Raw genomic sequence first — 24,767 nt, forward strand, 5'->3', positions numbered from 1 at the left:
TTTAGGACACTATATGCAGCTTCCACTTTAGAGACCTTTTTTTGGGCATACACAGCTTAACATGTTGTATTTTGGTGTATCCAAAAGATGAACAGAATCGTACAGCCTCAGGGAGATGCCACCTTTGGCTGGCTAAAAGCCCTCTGGATGGGTTTGTGTAAGCCGATTATCCCCCACTTAGAGATAATCATGTAACATTTTATTTTGGATGGTCACAAATTAAGCGCTAATTATGTCCATGAAGGATTGTAGATTCAGGATTTTTCCATAATATGCACTCTGTCTTTTAAAAAGAAGCCAAGGGATTTCGCAGTGTCTCTTGCTCAAGCTGTGCCGCAGGGGTAACATCATGCACATTGCTGAGATAATATATTTATGACATGGGTTACACAGTCTTGTATGGGTCACACCATTGTCCCGATGTGGCCCTGATTGCAGGTCAAATACGTAAGTTGCTGAAATGGAAGTCTGATGTTGACGACAGCTAATATAGACATGAATATTTCTATGCAAAATTTCAATTCAAGCCAAGTGAAAGGTCACTGAATTTATTCCGTCTTAGCTCATATGCATTTGTGGTATGCTGGGGAGAGAGGCCTGCAGTGACAAACATCTGTGCATGGTTGTTGAAAAGCTTCATCACCTGCAGGTAAAGCAGGCAGAAAAGAGGAAAGAAATGTATTAAATATTTTTCAGTTGAAGGCAAAACTGAATAGGTAGGGATCAGGAGACCTCCATCAGCTCATACAGTGTTGTGAAAAACTATTTGCACAGATTCACAGATTTCTTCTGTTTTTGCTTTTTTGTCACATTTAAATGTTTCAGAATCAAACAAAATTTTACAATCGGATCAAGATAACCTGAGTAATTACAAATAGCAACTCTCAAATGATTTGATTTATTTAGAGAAAAAGCTATGCAAACCAATCTGGCCCTGTGTGAAAAAGTAGTTTGTTGTTAGTTTTACACCAGATGTGACACACATCTTTAAAAACGTTTCACTTTTGTCCTGCCAGACAACAGAATACTGTCCCAACAATCTTGGGAACCGTCAACATGTTTCGGGGCAAAATGTGAAACAGGCCTTTGTGGATGGTTTTCTGGCTTGCATTTGATTTGCCTTGGAACTCTTATAAATGTTTGCCCAGTCTCAGAGCCCTCCAATATCTCGCAGCTGAAAGTGAGGAGTGGGCCAGACTTTTATCAGACTGGTGTCAGAGACTGGTAATTCTAAGGGTTCCTTCAGCCAAAGAGGAAATGTTAGGGAGTTGTGTGTCTGAGCTTTTTCCTCAGCTAGAAAACACATTGTTGTTGATATATTTTATTTTAATGAGTGAAACAAGGTGAATTTTTGCTTTTTAAGGGCAATTAATTTTCTTCTTTGTCCAGAAGCAAATAGAAAATAAGGTAACAGATAAATATGTGAAAACGTTTTTATTGTAACTTTTTTAAGTTGGAATAGTATACAGGTCCTTCTCAAAATATTAGCATATTGTGATAAAGTTCATTATTTTCCATAATGTCATGATGAAAATTTAACATTCATATATTTTAGATTCATTGCACACTAACTGAAATATTTCAGGTCTTTTATTGTCTTAATACGGATAATTCCTATCTCACAAATTTAGCATATCATTAAAAGGGTCTCTAAACGAGCTATGAACCTAATCATCTGAATCAACGAGTTAACTCTAAACACCTGCAAAAGATTCCTGAGGCCTTTAAAACTCCCAGCCTGGTTCATCACTCAAAACCCCAATCATGGGTAAGACTGCCGACCTGACTGCTGTCCAGAAGGCCACTATTGACACCCTCAAGCAAGAGGGTAAGACACAGAAAGAAATTTCTGAACGAATAGGCTGTTCCCAGAGTGCTGTATCAAGGCACCTCAGTGGGAAGTCTGTGGGAAGGAAAAAGTGTGGCAGAAAACGCTGCACAACGAGAAGACGTGACCGGACCCTGAGGAAGATTGTGGAGAAGGGCCGATTCCAGACCTTGGGGGACCTGCGGAAGCAGTGGACTGAGTCTGGAGTAGAAACATCCAGAGCCACCGTGCACAGGCGTGTGCAGGAAATGGGCTACAGGTGCCGCATTCTCCAGGTCAAGCCACTTTTGAACCAGAAACAGCGGCAGAAGCGCCTGACCTGGGCTACAGAGAAGCAGCACTGGACTGTTGCTAGTGGTCCAAAGTACTTTTTGTGGATGAAAGCAAATTCTGCATGTCATTCGGAAATCAAGGTGCCAGAGTCTGGAGGAAGACTGGGGAGAAGGAAATGCCAAAATGCCAGAAGTCCAGTGTCAAGTACCCACAGTCAGTGATGGTCTGGGGTGCCGTGTCAGCTGCTGGTGTTGGTCCAATGTGTTTTATCAAGGGCAGGGTCAATGCAGCTAGCTATCAGGAGATTTTGGAGCACTTCATGCTTCCATCTGCTGAAAAGCTTTATGGAGATGAAGATTTCATTTTTCAGCACGACCTGGCACCTGCTCACAGTGCCAAAACCACTGGTAAATGGTTTACTGACCATGGTATCACTGTGCTCAATTGGCCTGCCAACTCTCCTGACCTGAACCCCATAGAGAATCTGTGGGATATTGTGAAGAGAACGTTGAGAGACTCAAGACCCAACACTCTGGATGAGCTAAAGGCCGCTATCGAAGCATCCTGGGCCTCCATAAGACCTCAGCAGTGCCACAGGCTGATTGCCTCCATGCCACGCTGCATTGAAGCAATCATTTCTGCAAAAGGATTCCCGACCAAGTATTGAGTGCATAACTGTACATGATTATTTGAAGGTTGACGTTTTTCGTATTAAAAACACTTTTCTTTTATTGGTCGGATGAAATATGCTAATTTTGTGAGATAGGAATTTTGGGTTTTCATGAGCTGTATGCCAAAATCAAAATGTATTAAGACAATAAAAGACCTGAAATATTTCAGTTAGTGTGCAATGAATCTAAAATATATGAATGTTAAATTTTAATCATGACATTATGGAAAGTAATGAACTTTATCACAATATGCTAATATTTTGAGAAGGACCTGTAGCATAGGAATATCTGAAAGACAATTATTTTTCACTCAGGCCTAAACTTTTTTTTTTTTACGTAAACAGAGAAACTAAATGTAAAAGAAACCAAAACAGAAAAACCGCCACCTTTAACTCTGATTTGAAATTGTAAATTAGTAAAAGTTGATTTTGTGTTGTGAGATGAATTTGAAAATCAAACAAATTGACAACTGGTTATTAAAACACAAAGTTTGCAAGAAAATCACACTTTAACAGTGGAGATGGCAGTTACTAGAGTGTAGAAAGAGGGAATTTGTGGGGATGTATTTTCAATGACAGTTTGACCAGTAATCCATGAGTGACACCATGTCTTTCCATCCTCCTATTTTATACTGTAAATGACATAGAGCTATGAAAATCTCCATGATTGGGGACGAGGGATGGCTTTCACCCACAGTTTAACAATTATTCAAATACCATGTACGGTTTCCGAGATATTAGACTTTGTTCGGGAGCATGTTCAGGCGTTTTTGTCTTTTTCGCCATTTTCCCTCTCTTTTCACCCAGTGTTGTGTCTTTATTATTATATTTTCACTAATAAAGGATGAATATTAATGTTCCCCTGTCCGTTCTGATAAAAACAGTCCAAGAATGACATCAATAGCCGCTACGGTTTCCAAGTTATTGCCAGTCGTTCGGGAGAATGCGCCTCCATGTTATAAAGCCTAGACCAGGGGAGACAGAGAGTGAGGTGCTGCGTGAGTGAGAAACAGCAGGTGTCAAGTTACACTGACGCTCTTTGCTGATTGGCTGATTCATTCCTCACTGTTCTATTTATAGCTCTGTGTATCTCCTACGGTATATGTCTGGATGTGATTCTGTCTTTCTTTCTGCCTCTCTGTGTCTCACACACATCCATGGATTACTATCTTTCTGAGGACTTCCATTCATTCCTATGGCTTAAACCTGACCTAACCCTTTGACCATCTTCATAGGGGGCAACTACATGGCGGCCATTTGGTGTAGGGTCCTTAAACAGCATGTACTGCTGTTCCAACATCCAGACAACAGTGATTAGTCCTAAAGGGCAATTTATTTAATCAACCTTCAATGGTTACTAATGAGTTTTGAAAGCTGATAATAGTACAGACAATGATTTTAAAAATAGCACATGGGTTCTACATAATTAATGGAAGTAACCCAGACCTGACAGGAGAACCATGCTGGATTTTCAAAATAAGACAAAACATGCTCTACAAAATAAAAGCCTTTAAACAATAGATGATTGCAGCACTGGGCTTCACACTAATGTTGGAGCTCACCCAGTGTTGGAAATGGGACCATGCTGGTCCTTTGAAATAAGGCTTAGTGAAACTATCAAAATAAAAGCCCCAATCTTTAATAATTACTAGTGATTGTACAAAAGACAAAAGAAGACAAAAGACTGCCTTCGCTCATGCTTTGAAAATTTTTACAATAGCCTGTATTGCTTTCGATTGCGAAGGATCTGTTCGGACTACTGTTTTGAGTAAATCCTGCTGAATCAAAGGGGCAGAAATGGAGTTCGAAGGCCTGAGCAGTCAATCACACAGCTGTTGGGGCTCATTAATTACCAAAGCAACAGAACACAGCTGCCAGTGAACTTAAGTTAACTCTGACAAAGAGTGGCTCTGAGCATGACCTTAGGCCAGAAGCTGCCATGACTGATCACATTCAAGCCAGCCATAACTGACAGCTACACTGGGCTTTCAAAATAAGACCTACCAATACTATACAAAATAAAAATCTTTTTATTTTACACTGAACATCATTGAATGCTGTCACTGTCAGTGTACCAGCTTCTTCTTAAAATTTTAGTCTTGATAAAAGCCATGTCTCTAACACAGACACAGCGACACACTATGAGATCCACTCTCACAGAGACAGAGCAGTTGAGAGGAACCCATTGACCTCTGATCCACACAACAGAGACTTAAAAAAAATCTAAATTAATATGAGTGTCAGCAACATTTTATTTCCGTTTGGGATCAATAAAGTATTTTTGAATTGGAACTGAATTTGAATTCAATTAAATGGCCAGGAGAACCAGTAAAGAGAAAGATCCAGTTGGTTGGTTTTGTTTAGGTGAACTCTGTGTTAGCTTTACAATTAGCTGCATCACATTCACACACATTCATATGCAGCTGAGTTTTGGTCTCCAAAAGATGAATCTAATAGGCAGAATGGATTTTATTAGGGGCCTGTATGGACACATTCACAACTTTTTTGATCATTTTATCACAATACAGGTCCTTCTCAAAAAATTAGCATATTGTGATAAAGTTCATTATTTTCTATAATGTAATGATGACAATTTAATATTCATATATTTTAGATTCATTGCACACTAACTGAAATATTTCAGGTCTTTTATTGTCTTAATACGGATGATTTTGGCATACAGCTCATGAAAACCCAAAATTCCTATCTCACAAAATTAGCATATTTCATCCGACCAATAAAAGAAAAGTGTTTTTAATACAAAAAACGTCAACCTTCAAATAATCATGTACAGTTATGCACTCAATACTTGGTCGGGAATCCTTTTGCAGAAATGACTGCTTCAATGTGGCGTGGCATGGATGCAATCAGCCTGTGGCACTGCTGAGGTCTTATGGAGGCCCAGGATGCTTCGATAGCGGCCTTTAGCTCATCCAGAGTGTTGGGTCTTGAGTCTCTCAACGTTCTCTTCACAATATCCCACAGATTCTCTATGGGGTTCAGGTCAGGAGAGTTGGCAGGCCAATTGAGCACAGTGATACCATGGTCAGTAAACCATTTACCAGTGGTTTTGGCACTGTGAGCAGGTGCCAGGTCGTGCTGAAAAATGAAATCTTCATCTCCATAAAGCTTTTCAGCAGATGGAAGCATGAAGTGCTCCAAAATCTCCTGATAGCTAGCTGCATTGACCCTGCCCTTGAGAAAACACATTGGACCAACACCAGCAGCTGACACGGCACCCCAGACCATCACTGACTGTGGGTACTTGACACTGGACTTCTGGCATTTTGGCATTTCCTTCTCCCCAGTCTTCCTCCAGACTCTGGCACCTTGATTTCCGAATGACATGCAGAATTTGCTTTCATCCGAAAAAAGTACTTTGGACCACTGAGCAACAGTCCAGTGCTGCTTCTCTGTAGCCCAGGTCTGGGGAATGCGGCACCTGTAGCCCATTTCCTGCACACGCTTGTGCACGGTGGCTCGGGATGTTTCTACTCCAGACTCAGTCCACTGCTTCCGCAGGTCCCCCAAGGTCTGGAATCGGCCCTTCTCCACAATTTTCCTCAGGGTCCGGTCACCTCTTCTCGTTGTGCAGCGTTTTCTGCCACACTTTTTCCTTCCCACAGACTTCCCACTGAGGTGCCTTGATACAGCACTCTGGGAACAGCCTATTCGTACAGAAATTTATTTCTGTGTCTTACCCTCTTGCTTGAGGATGTCAATAGTGGCCTTCTGGACAGCAGTCAGGTCGGCAGTCTTACCCATGATTGGGGTTTTGAGTGATGAACCAGGCTGGGAGTTTTAAAGGCCTCAGGAATCTTTTGCAGGTGTTTAGAGTTAACTTGTTGATTCAGATGATTAGGTTCATAGCTCATTTAGAGACCCTTTTAATGATATGCTAATTTTGTGAGATAGGAATTTTGGGTTTTCATGAGCTGTATGCCAAAATCATCTGTATTAAGACAATAAAAGACCTGAAATATTTCAGTTAGTGTGCAATGAATCTAAAATATATGAATGTTAAATTTTCATCATGACATTATGGAAAATAATGAACTTTATCACAATATGCTAATTTTTTGAGAAGGACCTGTAGAACCAACACACAGACAACTGTTGGTTGTTCAAAGGTCTTTATGTGTCTTAATGATCAAACATGAGGCTGACTCACATACAAACTATTTTTTCATAATATAGCAGACAGTAAAATACAACTCCATTAATCATCATGCATTGTTAGCACAAAAAGCCCCCCCAGCCCCAGCCCTAAAAAATCACTGCAGCACCTCTGCTGATTGCACTGCTGTGAGCAATTAGCGGATTGACTGCGTTCTGAGACCAGAGTTTGCCTAGGCAAGTTTAACTGAGAAATAATATTTATGATTCTGGTATCCTTCAAGAGGATAAAAGTCACAATCAGTAATTGGAGCTGATATTTCTACATGGATTAAAAACAGGAGCATACTGTTAATTACAAACTACAAATCTACATTTAAAATAAGTACAGAGCATCAGTTTTGTAGGAGATCCATTAAATACCAGAAGCATTTAGGTGTGATTTTAGACCATGTAATGTTGTACTCACGTCTGTGACGTCATGAGCTCTCGCTGGGATTCACTAAACACAATGTAATGACTGGCTCAGTCTGTTAAAAAAAACGTTTTTTATTTTCGTTTTTTATAATGTCTTAAAGTTGATCTATTTACTATAAAGCTTTTAATACAGTTCTTTTATTTTTAAAATGTGTTTTTTGAAAAGCCAAGTCGTTAACAACGACACACCCCTACAGACGTCGCTCTCTGATTGGCTGACGCTGCGCCTACCCCCCTCCCCTCCCGGTCTGCTTCTCAGTGTTTTCATTGCTAGTCCGCTCCGGTCGAGGTAAGAAGTTTCTGTGCTTTCTCTGTAAAATATCGTGTTTAGCTGCTTTATCAGGGTGAAATATGATTTAAAATGGTTAGGATTGTTAAACCTGATGCGTGTTTATAGACAACTAGTGTGTTTTTATATGTTTTGTTGTCGTGAAACGTTCGGTTTTGGCTTGTATAGATGCTAGCTTGATAGCATTTCATGCTTTGTATTTGATTTACATAAACACGGAAAAGTACAGAATAAAGGCAAGGGCTTTTCTTAATATTTTGTATGGTATTCACATTTTTTGTGTGGTTTAAAGTGAATTACTGAGATATAATGAGGTAAAAAAAAAAAACGATCTTAAATCAGTCCCTGTTTACTCATCAGATAGTGTGCTGTGTCTCAAAGGAGCTCTGCATGTCCTGAAAAGCTCAAACATGTTTTGGGGAGGTTTACCCATCTACTTTATAAAGCTGTTTTGCCCTCATATGTCCATTTACATGTTTTTGCCCAAACATGCTGGGCTGCTGCTGGTCCAAAATATAAAATATATCGTTTGTTGAGCCACCACGTGTTACAAACCAGCACAAACATGCGTTGTTTACCGTCTGCTCTGCAGTGAAGCTTTGTTTCTGATGGTGAAAACGTGGATCAATGTAATGCTGGTTCTGTCTTTGTGTGGAACTGCACATTAGTAGAAGAGACGGATCTAAATACTTTTATGCTGATTTTATTTTAACAATAAAGACAGAAATGTATCACTAAATTATTAAGTTTGTTGGTCTTTTATCACAGAGATCATGAGGAATATTTTCTAATCAACAATATGACTACTTGTAATTTGTTGCCTGATTGTTTGCAACTCTTTATATATGTTGACATTTATTATACTATGTTGACTTGCCATTCAGTATTTGTTCAATATTGTTTAATTTGCCTTTTATTCAGTTATCATATTTTATCAATTAAGATGGACTGGATATACATTTAAGAACAAATTCAACATGTTACAGCTGTGTTTGGTTATTTTAATTAGCTTCTAGAGTGAAAGATCTTGATAATTTGGTTAAACTTTATTTTTGGTTGCACAAAAAAAATCTTCACTTTGTTTTGGTTTTGATTCTTTTAAATACTACTAATGACCAGGGTTATGAAATGTGTTGATGTTTGAACATGATATTGGTCCTTTAAGAGCATTAAAGAGCAATTTTGAGCTTTATCCCTGGTTTTAAATATATTTTGGAACTGAATATTTTGATTAGCATTGTTTTTAATGGATGTTATTTTTGCTTTTTATTACAGCTTTTCACTTGTGCGAGACTTTGCGATTTGGAAGTTTTCCAGTGCTGCCAGCTGTGATCTTCACCTGTGCTTTACTACACCCACCTTAAATCATCTACACTACTGTTACATCTCAATCAGAAAACAACACACTGACTAGATAAACATATTCAGACACACAAGACATTTATTTTCAAAGCTACACATAATATTCACTAACACACACACACATTCACTCACATACTATCTTCCCACAAACACTGTTTAATTAATTTGGAACATATTTAAATACATTTCACAGTTTGTATTTTCTCTGTTGCTTTGGTCTAGATAACCTGTTTTTCCTCCCCCAGTTTTCTTCTGTTCTCATTGTCTTAACAGGATGCCACGCAAGGGACGACGCTCCGAGGCCGCCAAGAAGAGATGGAGGACCCTGGACCTGGAGGACCTGCAGGGCAGCCAGCCGGACGTCGCCAAGGTATCTTGAGTTATAAATCGTAATAGTTTATTTTTTTCCTAGTATAACAGTAGTTGTTGGTAGTTTTGTGCTTTCAACATGGTTGTACTTATCCCTGTGTTTGCAGCCCAGGACATCCCCACCCACCGCGCAGGCTTGGACCCCCACCCAGTCTCCGGAGAAGAAGGTAAAGCTGTAGTTTACTTTTCAGTAATTCAATAGTTGAATAGTAGTGGATGTAAGTTGTCTTAAATTATTTAAAATATATTTGCAACAGAGCCTAAATCAGAGACCTCAAGATGTATAGTTTTGTGCATCTTCTGTACTTTCTACCAAATTTAAAGCTCCTCTTGAATTCAGGTGGAGGGAACTCCGACTGAGAGGACCAGGCCAGCCCGTCGCCAGCCCAGGAGAGCCGCCCCCACGTTGGAGGTTGACGCCCCCGCCGAGTCCTCTCCCGTGCCTCTCGAGGACCATGTCAGGGATGACAGCTGCCAGGTAACTTTCATGAATAATCTACTGTTGAAATGTCAAATATTTTGAATATCTACATCCTGGAAACTAAAGTTTGTTTGAACTGTTAACAGGATAATAAAAGTTTTTGTTTAATACAGTTGTATATTTTTAATTCATTAACTTATGAGCCAAAAGAATTATGCAAAAATGCTAAATTTATGCCATTTTCTGATTATGATTCAGGCTTCTTCGTTGGAACCCTGCGCCAGCGGTCCGCCTGTCCAGACTCTGAGGGCCACACATTGCCAGGCTGACTACAGATACGGTACATTTTCCCGTAATCACCAGTGCACCTGTATGGCTCTGACATTTTTAGCGTACCACAGTGAGGGGTTGCAGTGTTACTTGACAGAGTACTTGAGCAAGGAGATGCACTTTATGTTGGCATTAAACAGCAGCTCATGTTGGACGGTAGATTTGTTGATAATCACTTGACAGTTGAAGAGATGCCCCAACGAGTACTGACAGACGGGAACATCTACACTGTACACACAACAGGTGTAAGAGTTGGTCATGTTTTGTGTCAGAATGATAGCCCTCAAAGATCATGGCCAATTGGATTGCCTCTTGCTTCACAACTAGAGTGTCTGTCTGAAAATGTCACCCATGCTTTTCTTTTGGTGACTCCAGAGTGTATTGCAGTTTTCCAGGACAGAGACGGTAGGTTTGGAGTTTTTGATTCTCACTCCAGAAACTCAGCAGGCCTGCCCCATCCTAACGGAACTGCAGTAGTCATGACTTTTAGCGACCTAACGCTCATGGTTGAACATCTGTACAAACTCTTTGAGAACCGTGGCCCCTATGCCACGTATGAGTTTGTAGCTGTATCGTTTGTCAGCGACGACATTGGTGATGCCCCTCCTCCGGCCTTGAGCAATCTGAATATTTCACCTGGATCCACACAAGCAAGCCCAGGTGTTGAGAAACCAGAGAGCACTTCTAATGAAGAGGAAATGCCAGCTTGGCTTGCTGAAGTTGGAAAGAAGTCCGATGTCAACCAACAGGACGAGATGAAAAAGATCATGCAGGCCTTTTCAAAACAGTTAGTGCTCAAGAGTCAGTAGCCCGTACATGTAGTCTACCCCTTAAAAAGTCATCACGCAGTGTCATTTTTATCCAAACTGATGAAGACTGTGTGAAAATGAGCCTTCCCATGAGAAAACTGATGAACATGGCCCCAGATGAAGAGAATGTTTGGATGACAGGATTGCCTGAAAAATATCTCGTTTGGAATGCGTAGCGGAGCGACCCTCAATCGATGAAAATGAAGAACAAGACCCTGTCCCAGAATACCAAGTTGATGTCAACAGTGGAGCCGTGCCAGCAATCGAAATACCCAAATTGAGCCCTGATTTTATTAGACAAATAGTAGTTTAAATGAGACTCAAGCGTCCATCAAAATCCAGACCCGTTCTTTTATTTTTTGACTGGAGGGGCGGGCTGTGGCAAGTCTCATGTTATCAAATGTGTTTACCAGGAAGCAACCAAGCTCTTGCGCCAGCTTCCCAGATTTGATGATATTGGTGACATGTCTCAGCCCACGGTACTCCTCACAGCTTTTACTGGAACTGCAGCTTACAACATCTCAGGCAAGACTTTACATTCAGTTTTGAAGCTACCCAAAAGCTTAAAGCCACCATACAAAGGACTTGGAAATACACTGGATGAAGTGAGAGCCGTTCTTTCCAATGTAGAAATCTTAATCAGCAATCAAGGAGTTGTTTGGAAGCAAAGGATTTACTCAACTCATCTCGGATCCAACAACGGAAAGGCAGACTCTCATTGACCACATTTACATATCTCAGCCAGAATATTGTGTTCAGTCAGGTGTGTTGCAGACTTATTACAGTTACCACAACCCTGTATATTGTATTTTAGCTTCATTTTCAGCTGCATCTTCACCATGACTTGAGAGGAGGGCTGGGAAACAAATTACACTAGGACAATAGTCCTGTCATTTTTAATGGTACTCCATCTTAGGTAAAAACACCAAAGTGAGAACAAATAATCAGAATCAAATGTCCTCAATGATTCGCTTGGATACTGGAAATCCAGTTGATGTATTTAAAGGGTAATAAGAATAGCGGTGTCGGCTGATGGCCTGTACAGGTCCAGTAACGGCTGTGAAGCTTATTACTCTTGAATACAGCTACTTCAGACGACCACTGAACTAATTTGGAGACCAGTGCATTTTTGAAACATTTTATTTAACTCTCCTAGAGAACCTGCTAGAGCTCTCTAGTATTCTTTTTATTTTCCTTTTTTGGTTTTCTTTCGGATCATGAGCCAATGCTCCAGTCTGATGGAGCAGTTTTTTCCACACTATGGACATTCTCCACTCCGCTCTGTTTGCTTGGCCATTATGTTAATTTGCTTTGAGTGGAAATAACCGTTTTTTGCCCAGTTTTAGTAAGTTTTTGCAGGCTTGAGAGCATGCAACGCACGGTATGACTCATGAGGGTTCCAAGAAGAGATGGAGGAAGCTGGACCTGGTCGATTTGCAGAGCGGCCCATCATACGTCACCAAGGTATCCAAAATCTAGCTGATGATAGACTATGAACCTAAAAAGTATTTTGTATGTTGCAATTATAGTAGCTGTTGGTAAAAGTTCAAATATAACATGAATCTCATGATTGTAATTATTCATGTATCCATGCTTTTAGCGCAGGACACCCCAACCCACCTGGCAGCCTTGATCCTCCAAGCAGTCTACAGAGAACAAGATATGGCTTTCATTTTGCTTTTCATTAACTGAGTTTAGGATAAGTTATTTTCTGTGCTTTTCTCATTGAAGTAATTTGTTTCTTTATGTCAAGGTTTCTGGACTCCGTGCCCCATGACCAGGTATGTCCACGACATGTTCAGGGTAATTTGCAACAACACAATGAAGTTGTGATTGTACATTTTTCTCAAAACTTACTGCAGTTGCAACATAGACCCCTCCTGGGTCACCTACGTAGTTAGAAATCTGCATGTTCATGATTTTAAATGATGATGATTTTTCTTAAGGCTTGAAAGTTTTATCATGATGTCTGTGTTTCTTTCAACATGCCGTGGGACGGGTCATCGCCATCAACAACTTGACCAACAGCTGGAGCGTCAACGAGGCGGGAGCAAACATCAAGCATTTGCGGCACACAGTCTGCAACCTCTGGACTTATGTAAGCTTAATTTCCACTGCATTTGTTAATTATCAAATAAATCAAAAAATGTACCATGTATATTAATGTTTTATTTATTTAAATTGAATTTTACAGGTGGCTATTTTGAACTTTCCTCCACTTCTCGCCATGAAGGCTCTGATGTGAAGCAGCAGATCACATCCCAACAGGAAACTAAAGTGTCTCAAGTCAAAGAGCTTCAGAAGAAACTATAGCAGGAGATCACTGAGCTGAACTAATTACATGTATTGCTTTGTCAGACCAAATGTTATTGTTCAAATCCGTTCTGAAGGAAACTAATTGTAATGTTTGTCATCGCTAAGGACTTCAGTCATTTCATAGTGCTTTCTCTTAGTTCTTCAAGTTTATTTGGATCAATAAATGTCTATCAGTCGGTCGTGGCAGATGGCCGCTCACACTGAGCCTGGTTCTGCTGGAGGTTTCTTCCCTTTAAAGGGGAGTTTTTCCTCTCCACTGTCGCTACATGCATGCTCAGTATGAGGGATTGCTGCAAAGTCAACGCCAGTGACTGTCCACTGTCTCTACATGCTCATCCAGGAGGAGTGAATGCTACAAGTCTCTGACTGGATGCAATCTGCTGGGTTTCCTTGGATAGAAAAACTTTTTATACAATTTGAATAAAAAGCTAACTCCGACTGCACTGTTCAATGGTTAGGATTAATTGGAATGTATTTACCTGACTGTTGTGAAGTGCCTTGAGACAACATGTGTTGTGAATTGGCGCTATATAAATAAAGCTGAATTGAATTGAATTATCTCAAGTATCAAGAAGTGGATTTACTTGTGTAAATTACCATTAAAACTCATGGTGCAAATGCATCCTGATTCAGAAAGTTTTTATTTCCTCATCAACATGAATCATATTCTTGGCTACAGAATAAAATTTAACTACAATATTTCATAAAAACATTTAGTCATGTAAATGTAAAATGCTGAATTTGGTTGAACATTATTATTGCTGCTAAACCATTGTTCCCAGCTGTTTTTGAAATGCTTTATTATGACAGGTTCCAGTCTGAGGTCATGTTTTAACCTCACGTAATGAAACCTGAATCCTGTTTCAGGTAAATGGAAAACAGTTTTGGTGACTTTAATTGAACTAACACAAACATTTACAGTTCTTTTAAGCTCTTCATAGTTCTGCCCTGAAACCTGATGGGAGCTAAACCTAACGGCCAGAGAAACTGTGGTCCCAGAAGCACGCACCAAGAGGCAGGCCCCGTCTAAATTTCTTCTGAAATTTTCTAGTTTGTTATTGTAGTGACAAGTTAAAAAACAACCTTCATCAGGTGTACACATTAATGTGTACACCTGATGATTACATGGTATTCAGTGTCTATGAAACCCTTCCTCCAATACTGTCAGAAGAGGAACCCTTGAACTTCCATTGCTTCTTCACTAATGCTGTATTGTGTTGGTATCCATGTAGACATTTAAGCTCTGACTAAATCTTTTCAGGAATGAAGAGCTAAACACTCGATGCCGCTCAGATAGTAGTTAAAATGCTGCTATTGAGAGCTGTTGATTCCCTGCAATGAGAACTTTGGGCTTAATGAGGATCAGGAAGCAGCAAATGATCCCTTAGGTGTAGGTACGAGTGATGCTACATTAGCCTGGAAATTAACCACTAAAAAGCTTGAACCTGCATGAGGGATTTCCTGTCAGAATGAAGGTAAAACCGAAGGAGGAGAGTACTGAGTGACATTAAAGAAACCATGTCAAATACTCAGAATAACAACCATGCTTTTGTCCAAGTTTTGCTTTAATTAATGTATTAATAGAAAAAACTCTGAGTTGCCATCAGTTTATCTCACATTTGATTCCAAATAAGGTCTGAGGCTCTGAGTTTTAATCAGTATAACAAGCTTAAAGCTTGAAATTCTATGAACTGTTCAGCTTCTAACATCTTCTCAAATGAAACACAGCTGGTACCGGTGCTTAATCCCTTTTGGGTCCGCAGCCTTCGCAGAGTCCAAAAGTGCACGAATTTGCTTTCAGAACATAACCATTTAAAAATAAAATCAAACTCTTAACACCATTTAGCCAAAATGGCCGCTAGTTTTTCTTCTTTTAATTTACACCTATTTCGACTAATTGTGTCAGCCTATGGTCTCTCCAGACCCAGTCATATTCACTAAATGACATCTTGTGTGATACAAGTTCCACCTACTCTCATGCATACAGTTCTGGTCTATTAGCTCTGACTTTGATTCTGATGTTACAGGCATGTAGTTAATGAAATTCCTGTCATAAAAAATTACAGGAAAGGGAAGCCGAACTCGAAGCCTGCTTTGAAAAACACAAGAGTAAACAGTGTTTTTTGTATAATTGTGCCTACCGCATCACTGAATGACTTTCGGAGTTTTTTACCAAACAAATCATGGCAAAACATTTTGCTAAGAGTAGCTAAAAGCCTGATGAGGCAGGTAGAGAAGGGAGAGCAAGTTTTTAGAGGAGGACCGGAACAAGGGGGACTCTTATTGTTAACCGACTGGCCGTGGAAGACTTAGGAGAGGATTTTATCCTTGACCAGTAAGTGGAAACTTTTGTGTTCAGCTATGGTTTGATTATATATATAACTGGGAAATACAGTTTTAAAATAAGTTTGAGCGCATGGTAGTTTTGTGTTTACCTGTGCGTGTGAATTTACCTGGGTGAAGTTGTACAAGACCTTTTTTTACCACCTTCTGGACTTTTATTTAGCAGTAAGACTGTATGTTGAATGATTAAGGAATTACAGCTTTTTAAAGTTCATATATAGACATGTTTTCTATAGTGGCCATTTGAAGACTCCAATTGGCCTCTATTTTTCAGGCAGTCTTAGGTGTTTGGGGGGGGGTTCATAAAATCTACCAGAGATGTATTTAAATGTATATATGTACATGAATGTAAAAAATCAGAGATGTATTTAAATTTACAGAAACATTTCATAAATACGTATTTTTATCCCTTCTGTTGCAGCACAAAGACTCAAACCTTACACACATACTGCAAAGCGGTCGCACTCAAACAGACAGACAGGCCGACCTGCCAATCATGTGGCCGCTTTGTGGAGATGAATTGGTTCCACTCTGTGTCCCCACATCATCAGTCGGAGGGAGGAGAAGTTGTCTTCATCAATATTAATTAGCTGTTTTTTATAAACTACTGTCATATGTTCATGCATATTCAACACTGGTTGCACAAAGCACATGAGCAAGCTTTGTGTCCATTTCTGCAGATCATCATCTGAGATAATGAGGTCACTGTCACAATATGCTGCATTATATTAGAGTGAACTCTGAAAAGAAACTGAGCATTACTATGTCCCCATAAAGTATTGCTGGTAACGATTTCTAGATGAATGAACTACATTGTTAGATACAGGAATAAATTAGTCTCATAGCTTTATAGGATCTGCAGCCCTGGTCAGGAAAACAGGAAAAAGTTCAAAGGGTTTATTCACAGTCAATCCAGAAAAACAAAGCCGAGCTGAATTTCTGCGTAGGTTCTAAGATGATCATTTGGTGAAACAGTCAGAAATTAGCACATCATCCAACGTTTTCTCCCAAATAAACTTGTTCTGTCTGATAGCAAATAAGGTACAAAGCCTACATTAGATCAGGTTTAGACAAATACCTTTACCTTGACCAAAGCATCAGTACTTCTAAACCTTTCCACATTTTGTCACTTTACCATCATAACAACAAACTTAAATGTTTCTATGTCGGATTTTTTTTTAAAGTGTCATGATCTGCACCTGTTATTGTTTCTGTTGAGTCACCTGTTTTTCATGTAGTCTGTAAAATCTCAGTTAAGTTCCTGTTTTCTGTCCCTTCATTGTTAGGTTCTCTGTTGTTTTCTCCCTGGTTTCTGTGTTCTCTGTAAATAAGTCCACTCACCATGCGCCTGCCTTCCTGTTGCTGCTTTGGTCCTCCTCAAACTCAAACTGAGACAGTAGAGCCATCAACAGATGACAAAAAGACCGACACAAAGAAGTGTTGTGAAAAAGAAACACGTAAAAACATGTTTACGTGTAAATATCTGAAAAGTGGGGAGTGCTTTTGTGTTGTGCCTCCCTCTTTCAATAGCTTGTAGGACAAACTTACAAATAATTACAACTGCAAGTCTTTTGGTGTCATGGAGTGACATTTTGGACTTGTTGGTTTATTTTGTCATTTTGATTCTCCTTATGGCTCTTTGTTTATTTCTTAAGTTATTGTTTCTATGTTCCCCTCTAGTTTCTCTGTTTGCTTTAGTTCATAGTTATTCTAGTTCTTTATTTCCTCCTCTGATTTATTCTCTTGCTTAGTTTGTGTTTTCTGTTTTAGTCCTTTCACCCATCCTCAGCCTTTGTATTTGTTTCACCTGTTCCTTGTCACACCTGTTCCCTGTTTCTTTGATTACCTGCCTTTTGTTCCCCTCTCTGTGCTCTGTGTATATTAGTTGTTCTGTTTGTTTAGTTCCTGGCTGGTTCCTTGTTTCTATGTCGGTGATGTCTATGCTTCGTTTATGCTACGTTTCTATGCTACGTTTATGCTACGTTTCTATGTCTATGCTTTGTTCATGCTTCGTTTATGCTACGCTTTGGATACCTATGCTTCGTTTGGACTATGCTATGCCTTGTTATGAGTACCTGCAGGTTTGCGCTAGTTTTGATCTAGTCCTTGTTTCATCCCTGCAGTGTGTTTTGTTTCCTTTTGGACTTTTATGAATAAACAAGGAAGTAACTATGATGCGGCTACCGAGCTCTTGTCTGCGCTTTGGTCTGACCCACAGTCCTTCCCCGACATTTGGGGTATGTTTGCACACCTGCAAACGCAAACATTTGCCTTATATTCTTTGCTAAACAGCTCAAACTTGGTCAGATTACATGGGAACAAATTCTCAGTTGGATTTAGATCTGGATTTTGACTGGACCGTTCTATGTTTTATCTAAACCTTTCCACTTTAGCTCTTCCTATATGGTTAAGGTTTAGGTTAGGATTTCTTCCAAGATTACCCTGAATTTAGCTCAATCCATTCCATAAACTTTGACTAGCTTCATTGTCCTTAAGAAATACAGGCATTCCCACAGCATAATGCTAATGCTACCACATTTTAGCAAGGGTGTGTTGTGAGGGTGATGTGTGTGAGTCAGAGTGAGCACCACTTTGTGTTGGTCTATCACATAAAATGACAATAAAAGACATTAAAATGTGTGGTTGTAATGTGACAAAATAGGGAAAACTTTAACAGGTGTGAATATTTTCACAAGGTACTGTAACAGCAGGATTTGTGCAAAGAGAAAGATAAATCAAGATACAGATACCTCAGCCTAATGAAGCGGTTGTGCAGTTGATGATAGATGAACTGCTGTGAGACAGTGTGATAGAGAGGTGTTGCAGGATGGTTAGTCCTAAAAGCATTTAACACCCACTGCAGGACAGCAAATAGATAGATAGTTAGAGAAATCAATAGCGTAGCAAAAACGGATTTAGATTGCTCAACCCGTCTGCACCCTACTGAGCCTGCAGTGGTGCAGAAACAGCTTTGGGATGGTGTTAGGACTCATTATTCAAACTGTCCACATATGAGAAGATAAAAGGCAATTTAAGAAGACTTGATTTTGACTCAGCTCCTTCATTTCACTGTTATTAACCTTGTTTTTGCAGCTGCTACCTCATTCTTTTGATATGAGGTCAATTCAAATTAAACTGAAATTACCCTCTGGTGTTTCTGTTTGAGGGCTGATCAATGACAGACCGCTGCTGTGAAGTGAACTAAGATATTTCTAGCCTTAGCTGGATTCTCTGCATGATATGTTTTTAAGTTGAAAGATCCAGCAGCCCTAATAAACCTGAGATAGATCCCTGACACAGTATCCCCTCACCTGAGAATACATCCGTAAAGTAAACACATAACTTATGTTGTGGGTGTAGCGATGATGGCTCCCGTCAGTAATTTAGGTCTGAGTCATGCAGATGCTCTTTTCTGTATTCCTCAGAGCTCAAAAGTGGACATGTTGTCCCATATCACTCATCATTTCTCTAAGACTTTGCTTCAGAGTTGTTAAAATCTTCACACAAAGAACATTTTCCAATAGAAAGTATTTTTCTTTCTCCTTTGTTTAATCCCCCTCCAACGTCATTACTAATTTCCTCTCATTTTCTCCCAATCAGTTGTGAGAGGCTTTTCAACAATACAAGCATGTTAGAGACATAACGGCAACATAAGGTCTTATTGATGAGAGAAAAATGAAGGAGACTGGTACAGTACGACACAACCCAGTAGTTATCATTGTAGTGGTGAATGTTGCAAGTTGGACCCTCAGAAATCTGACCCTTTACAGATATTTCACACTCTGACCAAGACCTTTGCAATATGGCCTTCCTCATGATAATAGACTGAGCTAAATTAATCTTTTTTCCACAGGTGGTGTTCCATATTTTAAAACTGTTTAGTTTGAAAGCCTGTTATTTCTTGACATTTCTTCAAATCAATAAACCTATTTTGCTAGTTTAGAACTCCGTAAGATTTTGAGATTATGCTGAATGAATTATTTTTATAAAGGGATGATATACTTTGAATGCATTGTTTTTGTTTTTCGTCCCTAGAATATTACAGTACACTATGGTAACCATGACCACAAACCTTTTAGAGATATGCTTATATTTAGTTTTTAAGTATTTTGGAGCAGTTTCTCCCAGATAATTTGAGAAAAATAATCTACTATTACTCTTAATTGGGTGTTTAAATCAACACAGCAACTAATTTTTCTTACTCTGGTGGGTTGATCTGGTGGGTTGATCTTGTGCTTCATGACATCACAAGGGGTACTTTCTGTGAGAGTCTGAGGTGGACCCCTTATGGGCTGGATTTTATTTAAAATTACATTTTGAAAATTGGATTACATGTGTTTTTGATGTGAAGAAGATGCTATATTAAGCAAAGATTGTTAATACAATAAAGTACATACAATGGATATAAATTTTAAGTTCCCCTCCGACAGTTTCATATTTTGGACCAGAAAGGATATAACTTGATCTGCTGAGATTTGTTTGTGAAAGTGTCTTCTCTGTTAAATCATATATACCTTGCCTCCAGGAGTGTCTGTTTACATCTGTGGGGTCTTCATTGTGCAAAGAGTGGATACATTGTTCTTTTGGTTTCTCTACAATAAACCAAAAATATTTCAAGCCCTCTCCTCAGCACCTCCTTTCCCATAGATGATCTGCAACTGCTATAATCAGCAGAAAATCAGCTTTTTAATGTGCACAGCCCCAGACACCTGAGTCTTTTCTGATGTTTAGATATAGAACCACACACAGACGTTAGGGAAAAGATGACTTACAGATTGTATTGTATCGCAGCTCTCTGTCTAAATACACTCTAAAGTTTATGAAAAACATTTTTTTTCAAACAGGAAGACAAACTCTAATGACCGATAAAAGTGTCCAATTCCCTTCAGCTTAGGTCTTTACATAATAACCTTTTTAATCCAGCAGGCAGGCCTCGGTATTTCCAAGAATTACAAAAATCCTGAAGATGAAGAGCTCTTTCTTTCCTTCACCCCATTTCTTAACTTGTATTCCTTCTTGAGAAAACTGCCAGCTTGTGATTTTTTAAATCCAGACTTATAACTTGATTTCCTACTATGTAAAACCTATCATTAAATTAAAGGACTCAAAGAAAGTGTTGAAAGTGTTTATATTTCAGCTCAGTAAAAATGTAATTTCCACCTATACAGGTCCTTCTCAAAATATTAGCATATTGTGATAAAGTTCATTATTTTCCATAATGTCATGATGAAAATTTAACATTCATATATTTTAGATTCATTGCGCACTAACTGAAATATTTCAGGTCTTTTGTTGTCTTAATACGGATGATTTTGGCATACAGCTCATGAAAACCCAAAATTCCTATCTCACAAAATTAGCATATCATTAAAAGGGTCTCTAAATATGAACCTAATCATCTGAATCAACGAGTTAACTCTAAACACCTGCAAAAGATTCCTGAGGCCTTTAAAACTCCCAGCCTGGTTCATCACTCGAAACCCCAATCATGGGTAAGACTGCCGACCTGACTGCTGTCCAGAAGGCCACTATTGACACCCTCAAGCAAGAGGGTAAGACACAGAAAGAAATTTCTGAACGAATAGGCTTACTTATAGGTTTACTGACCATGGTATCACTGTGCTCAATTGGCCTGCCAACTCTCCTGACCTGAACCCCATAGAGAATCTGTGGGATATTGTGAAGAGAACGTTGAGAGACTCAAGACCCAACACTCTGGATGAGCTAAAGGCCGCTATCGAAGCATCCTGGGCCTCCATAAGACCTCAGCAGTGCCACAGGCTGATTGCCTCCATGCCACGCCGCATTGAAGCAGTCATTTCTGCAAAAGGATTCCCTACCAAGTATTGAGTGCATAACTGTACATGATTATTTGAAGGTTGACGTTTTTTTGTATTAAAAACACTTTTTTTTTATTGGTCGGATGAAATATACTAATTTTGTGAGAAAGGAATTTTGGGTTTTCATGAGCTGTATGCCAAAATCATCCGTATTAAGACAATAAAAGACCTAAAATATTTCAGTTAGTGTGCAATGAATCTAAAATATATGAATGTTAAATTTTCATCATTACATTATGGAAAATAATGAACTTTATCACAATATGCTAATATTTTGAGAAGGGCCTGTATTTGCGGCAATCTCTAATAAAGACTTGTAAATTGCCTGCAAATAAGTAAAAAAGAAAACATATTATATGGAGAGGAGGTGAATGTTATTTCAAAAGTATTTGCTCCCCTTAAAGAGTTATCCTGTTTTTGTATTTTGTCATGGTTCAGATGATCAAACTAGTTTTATGATCAAAGAAAGATAGTCATGGGTAAATACAATAAGCAGTTTTCAAATGATGGTTTAATTTATTAAGGGAAAAAGCATATTTTTTGCAGAATTGTTTTAATTTAACCACACTGGATTTTAACCATGAACGACCTTAGATACAAGATCAGACTTTGATTGGGTCACTCCAAAATGTTTTTCTTGTTTTTAAGCTATTTAGAGGTGGACTTGATAGATTCATGATCTATGAGTGTTTAGATTTTGGTTTTCATTTGCAACCTTTAATTAGTATTTAGGTTCCTTGTATTTCATTGTTCATCTCTGGTTTCTTTCGTTAGGCTCACTCCAGTTCCATTTCCTGATCTCTTTGTGCCATAAATTATATGCCCTTTATTTCATAATTAACACTTTTTAATCTACCTCTCCGCCTCTGGTCTGTCTGCATTTGGGTCCAACAAAATACCTACCATGACAGCTGGGGTGCTTGGATCAATGTACCGCTTCAAAAAACCCAAGGTTGAGCTGAAGTGAGCTGGGCATTTTCCTTCAGGATTTTCTGCTAGAGATCAGACTCCATGGTTCCATCAGTTACAACAAATCGGCCAGCTCCTGAAGCAGCAAAGCAGCCCCAGACCATCAGTCTACCACCACCATGTTTGACTGTCGGTAGGATGTTCTTTTTCGTAAATGGAGCGTGTCACATTGTGGTTTGTGGGTGGACCGAAGCGCAGGCAAGAGCTTGGCAACAGCATTTCAGCAGTTTTCAGCTTTATTCAAAAAGGGGGTCAGAGCGTAACAAAAACACTGCAGGTACTGACCAGAGTAGCGATCCACAACTTACAGAGACACTGCAGGAACATGCAGAACTCAAGGCATGGACGAGGGTAGTGAACGAGAGGAACCAGCAAAGGACAATGAAACAAAACCAACTAATATACAGAACGAGAACAAAGGCAGGTAATCAAGGAACTAAGAACAGGTGTAACGAGGAGGCAGGAAGGCAGAGGGAACAGGTGAAAACAATACATAGATTAAAACATGACGAAGGGACTAATAAACAATACCGAAACGAAGCTATAAACAAATAACCAAATGAAGCATGAGAGTAAAGAATAAACATGAACCGAGAAACTAGAGGGAACATAAGGAATACCATAACCTAAGAACGAACAAGGAACCCATACAGCAAACCTAACACCACACAGATTGAACAGACAGGAAGGGAAGCAGAGAACATGAGGACTAGGATGTAAACAAACAAAAAGTGAACAATAAGTAAACACAACCTAACCAGAGGGGCTGGTGAAATACAAAAACAGAGTTAAGGCGGGCGACCAGGCCTGCACCAAAGACGTGGAGGCCGACTGAGCAGAGTAGAGGATTCCCTGACACTCTGTGGAACTCCAGAGGCGTGGAGCCTGGCGAACCCTCAGAGGCTGAAGCAGAGCCTGGCGAACCCTCAGAGGCTGAAGCAGAGCCTGGCGAACCCTCAGAGGCTGAAGCAGAGCCTGGCGAACCCTCAGAGGCTGAAGCAGAGCCTGGCGAACCCTCAGAGGCTGAAGCAGAGCCTGGCGAACCCTCAGAGGCTGAAGCAGAGCCTGGCGAACCCTCAGAGGCTGAAGCAGAGCCTGGCGAACCCTCAGCTCTGGGTTCAAAAGCCAGAACGAGGACAAAACGTTCCTTAAACTCCTGCAGACTAGGAACAGGAGCTGAGGCGTCGCCGAGACCCTCAATGGCGTGAGCAGAGGCTGAGGCGTCAACTGGACCATCAGTGGCGTGAGCAGAGGTGTCGCCGGGGCCCCCAATGACTTGAGCCGGGCCGTCCCTCTTACGACGTCTCCTGCGCCGTGTGGAGGGGGTTGAGGCTGACTTAGGGTCAGGCTGTGGTGTGTCAGGCTGAGGCTGTGGACCTGACATGGGCTGCTCTGCAGCAGCTCCCTGGAGTCCTGGCGTGGGCTGCTCTGCAGCAGCTTCCTGGAGTCCTGGCGTGGGCTGCTCTGCAGCAGCTCCCTGGAGTCCTGGCGTGGGCTGCTCTGCAGCAGCTTCCTGGAGTCCTGGCGTGGGCTGCTCTGCAGCAGCTTCCTGGAGTCCTGGCGTGGGCTGCTCTGCAGCAGCTCCCTGGAGTCCTGGCGTGGGCTGCTCTGCAGCAGCTCCCTGGAGTCCTGGCGTGGGCTGCTCTGCAGCAGCTTCCTGGAGTCCTGGCGTGGGCTGCTCTGCAGCAGCTTCCTGGAGTCCTGGCGTGGGCTGCTCTGCAGCAGCTCCCTGGAGACTTGACGTGGGCTGCTCTGCAGCAGCTCCCTGGAGTCCTGGCGTGGATGATGGAGGATGGCAGTAAAACAGCCTTACTGCCGCTTCATACTCCATCTCGATCTGCTTTATCCTCTCCATCAGCTCAGGAGAGGAATACAGGAGACCTGTCATCCTGAGGATCTTTATTTGGCGTGCAGTGAACCTCAAGCGCTGCTCCAGCTCGGCAGGTGTTGCCCCAGAACTCCGGGCTGGAGCGAGCCCAGACGGCATGGGCGGAGGTGCAGCGAGCCTGGCAGACAGTGCTGTGGCAGACGAAGATGCGGGTTTACTTGCTGCAGCCCTCACGTCAGCTGGCAGGGAAACCACCTCCTTGCCAGACGACCGGCTGGGAATCCCTGCATGACGGTGATTGGCGGGAGGAAGATGACGGCTTTGTTGCCGGTACGGAAGCAGATGGGGAACGTCGGAGCTGAGGCGGAGGGACAGAACAGCCCTCCCGAACTCTCTGGCGCTGGGCCGCCTCACGCTCCATCTGTTCCAGCAGCAGAGGAGACGGCAGAACCTCCAAATCAGTCGGCAGAAGTCTCATCGCCTCCTTCATTTGCTGCTTAACCCAGCGATCCCTGGTGCTCTCCTGC

Source organism: Girardinichthys multiradiatus, chromosome 20 (assembly GCF_021462225.1).
Source record: "Girardinichthys multiradiatus isolate DD_20200921_A chromosome 20, DD_fGirMul_XY1, whole genome shotgun sequence".
NCBI classification, from domain to species: domain Eukaryota; kingdom Metazoa; phylum Chordata; class Actinopteri; order Cyprinodontiformes; family Goodeidae; genus Girardinichthys; species Girardinichthys multiradiatus.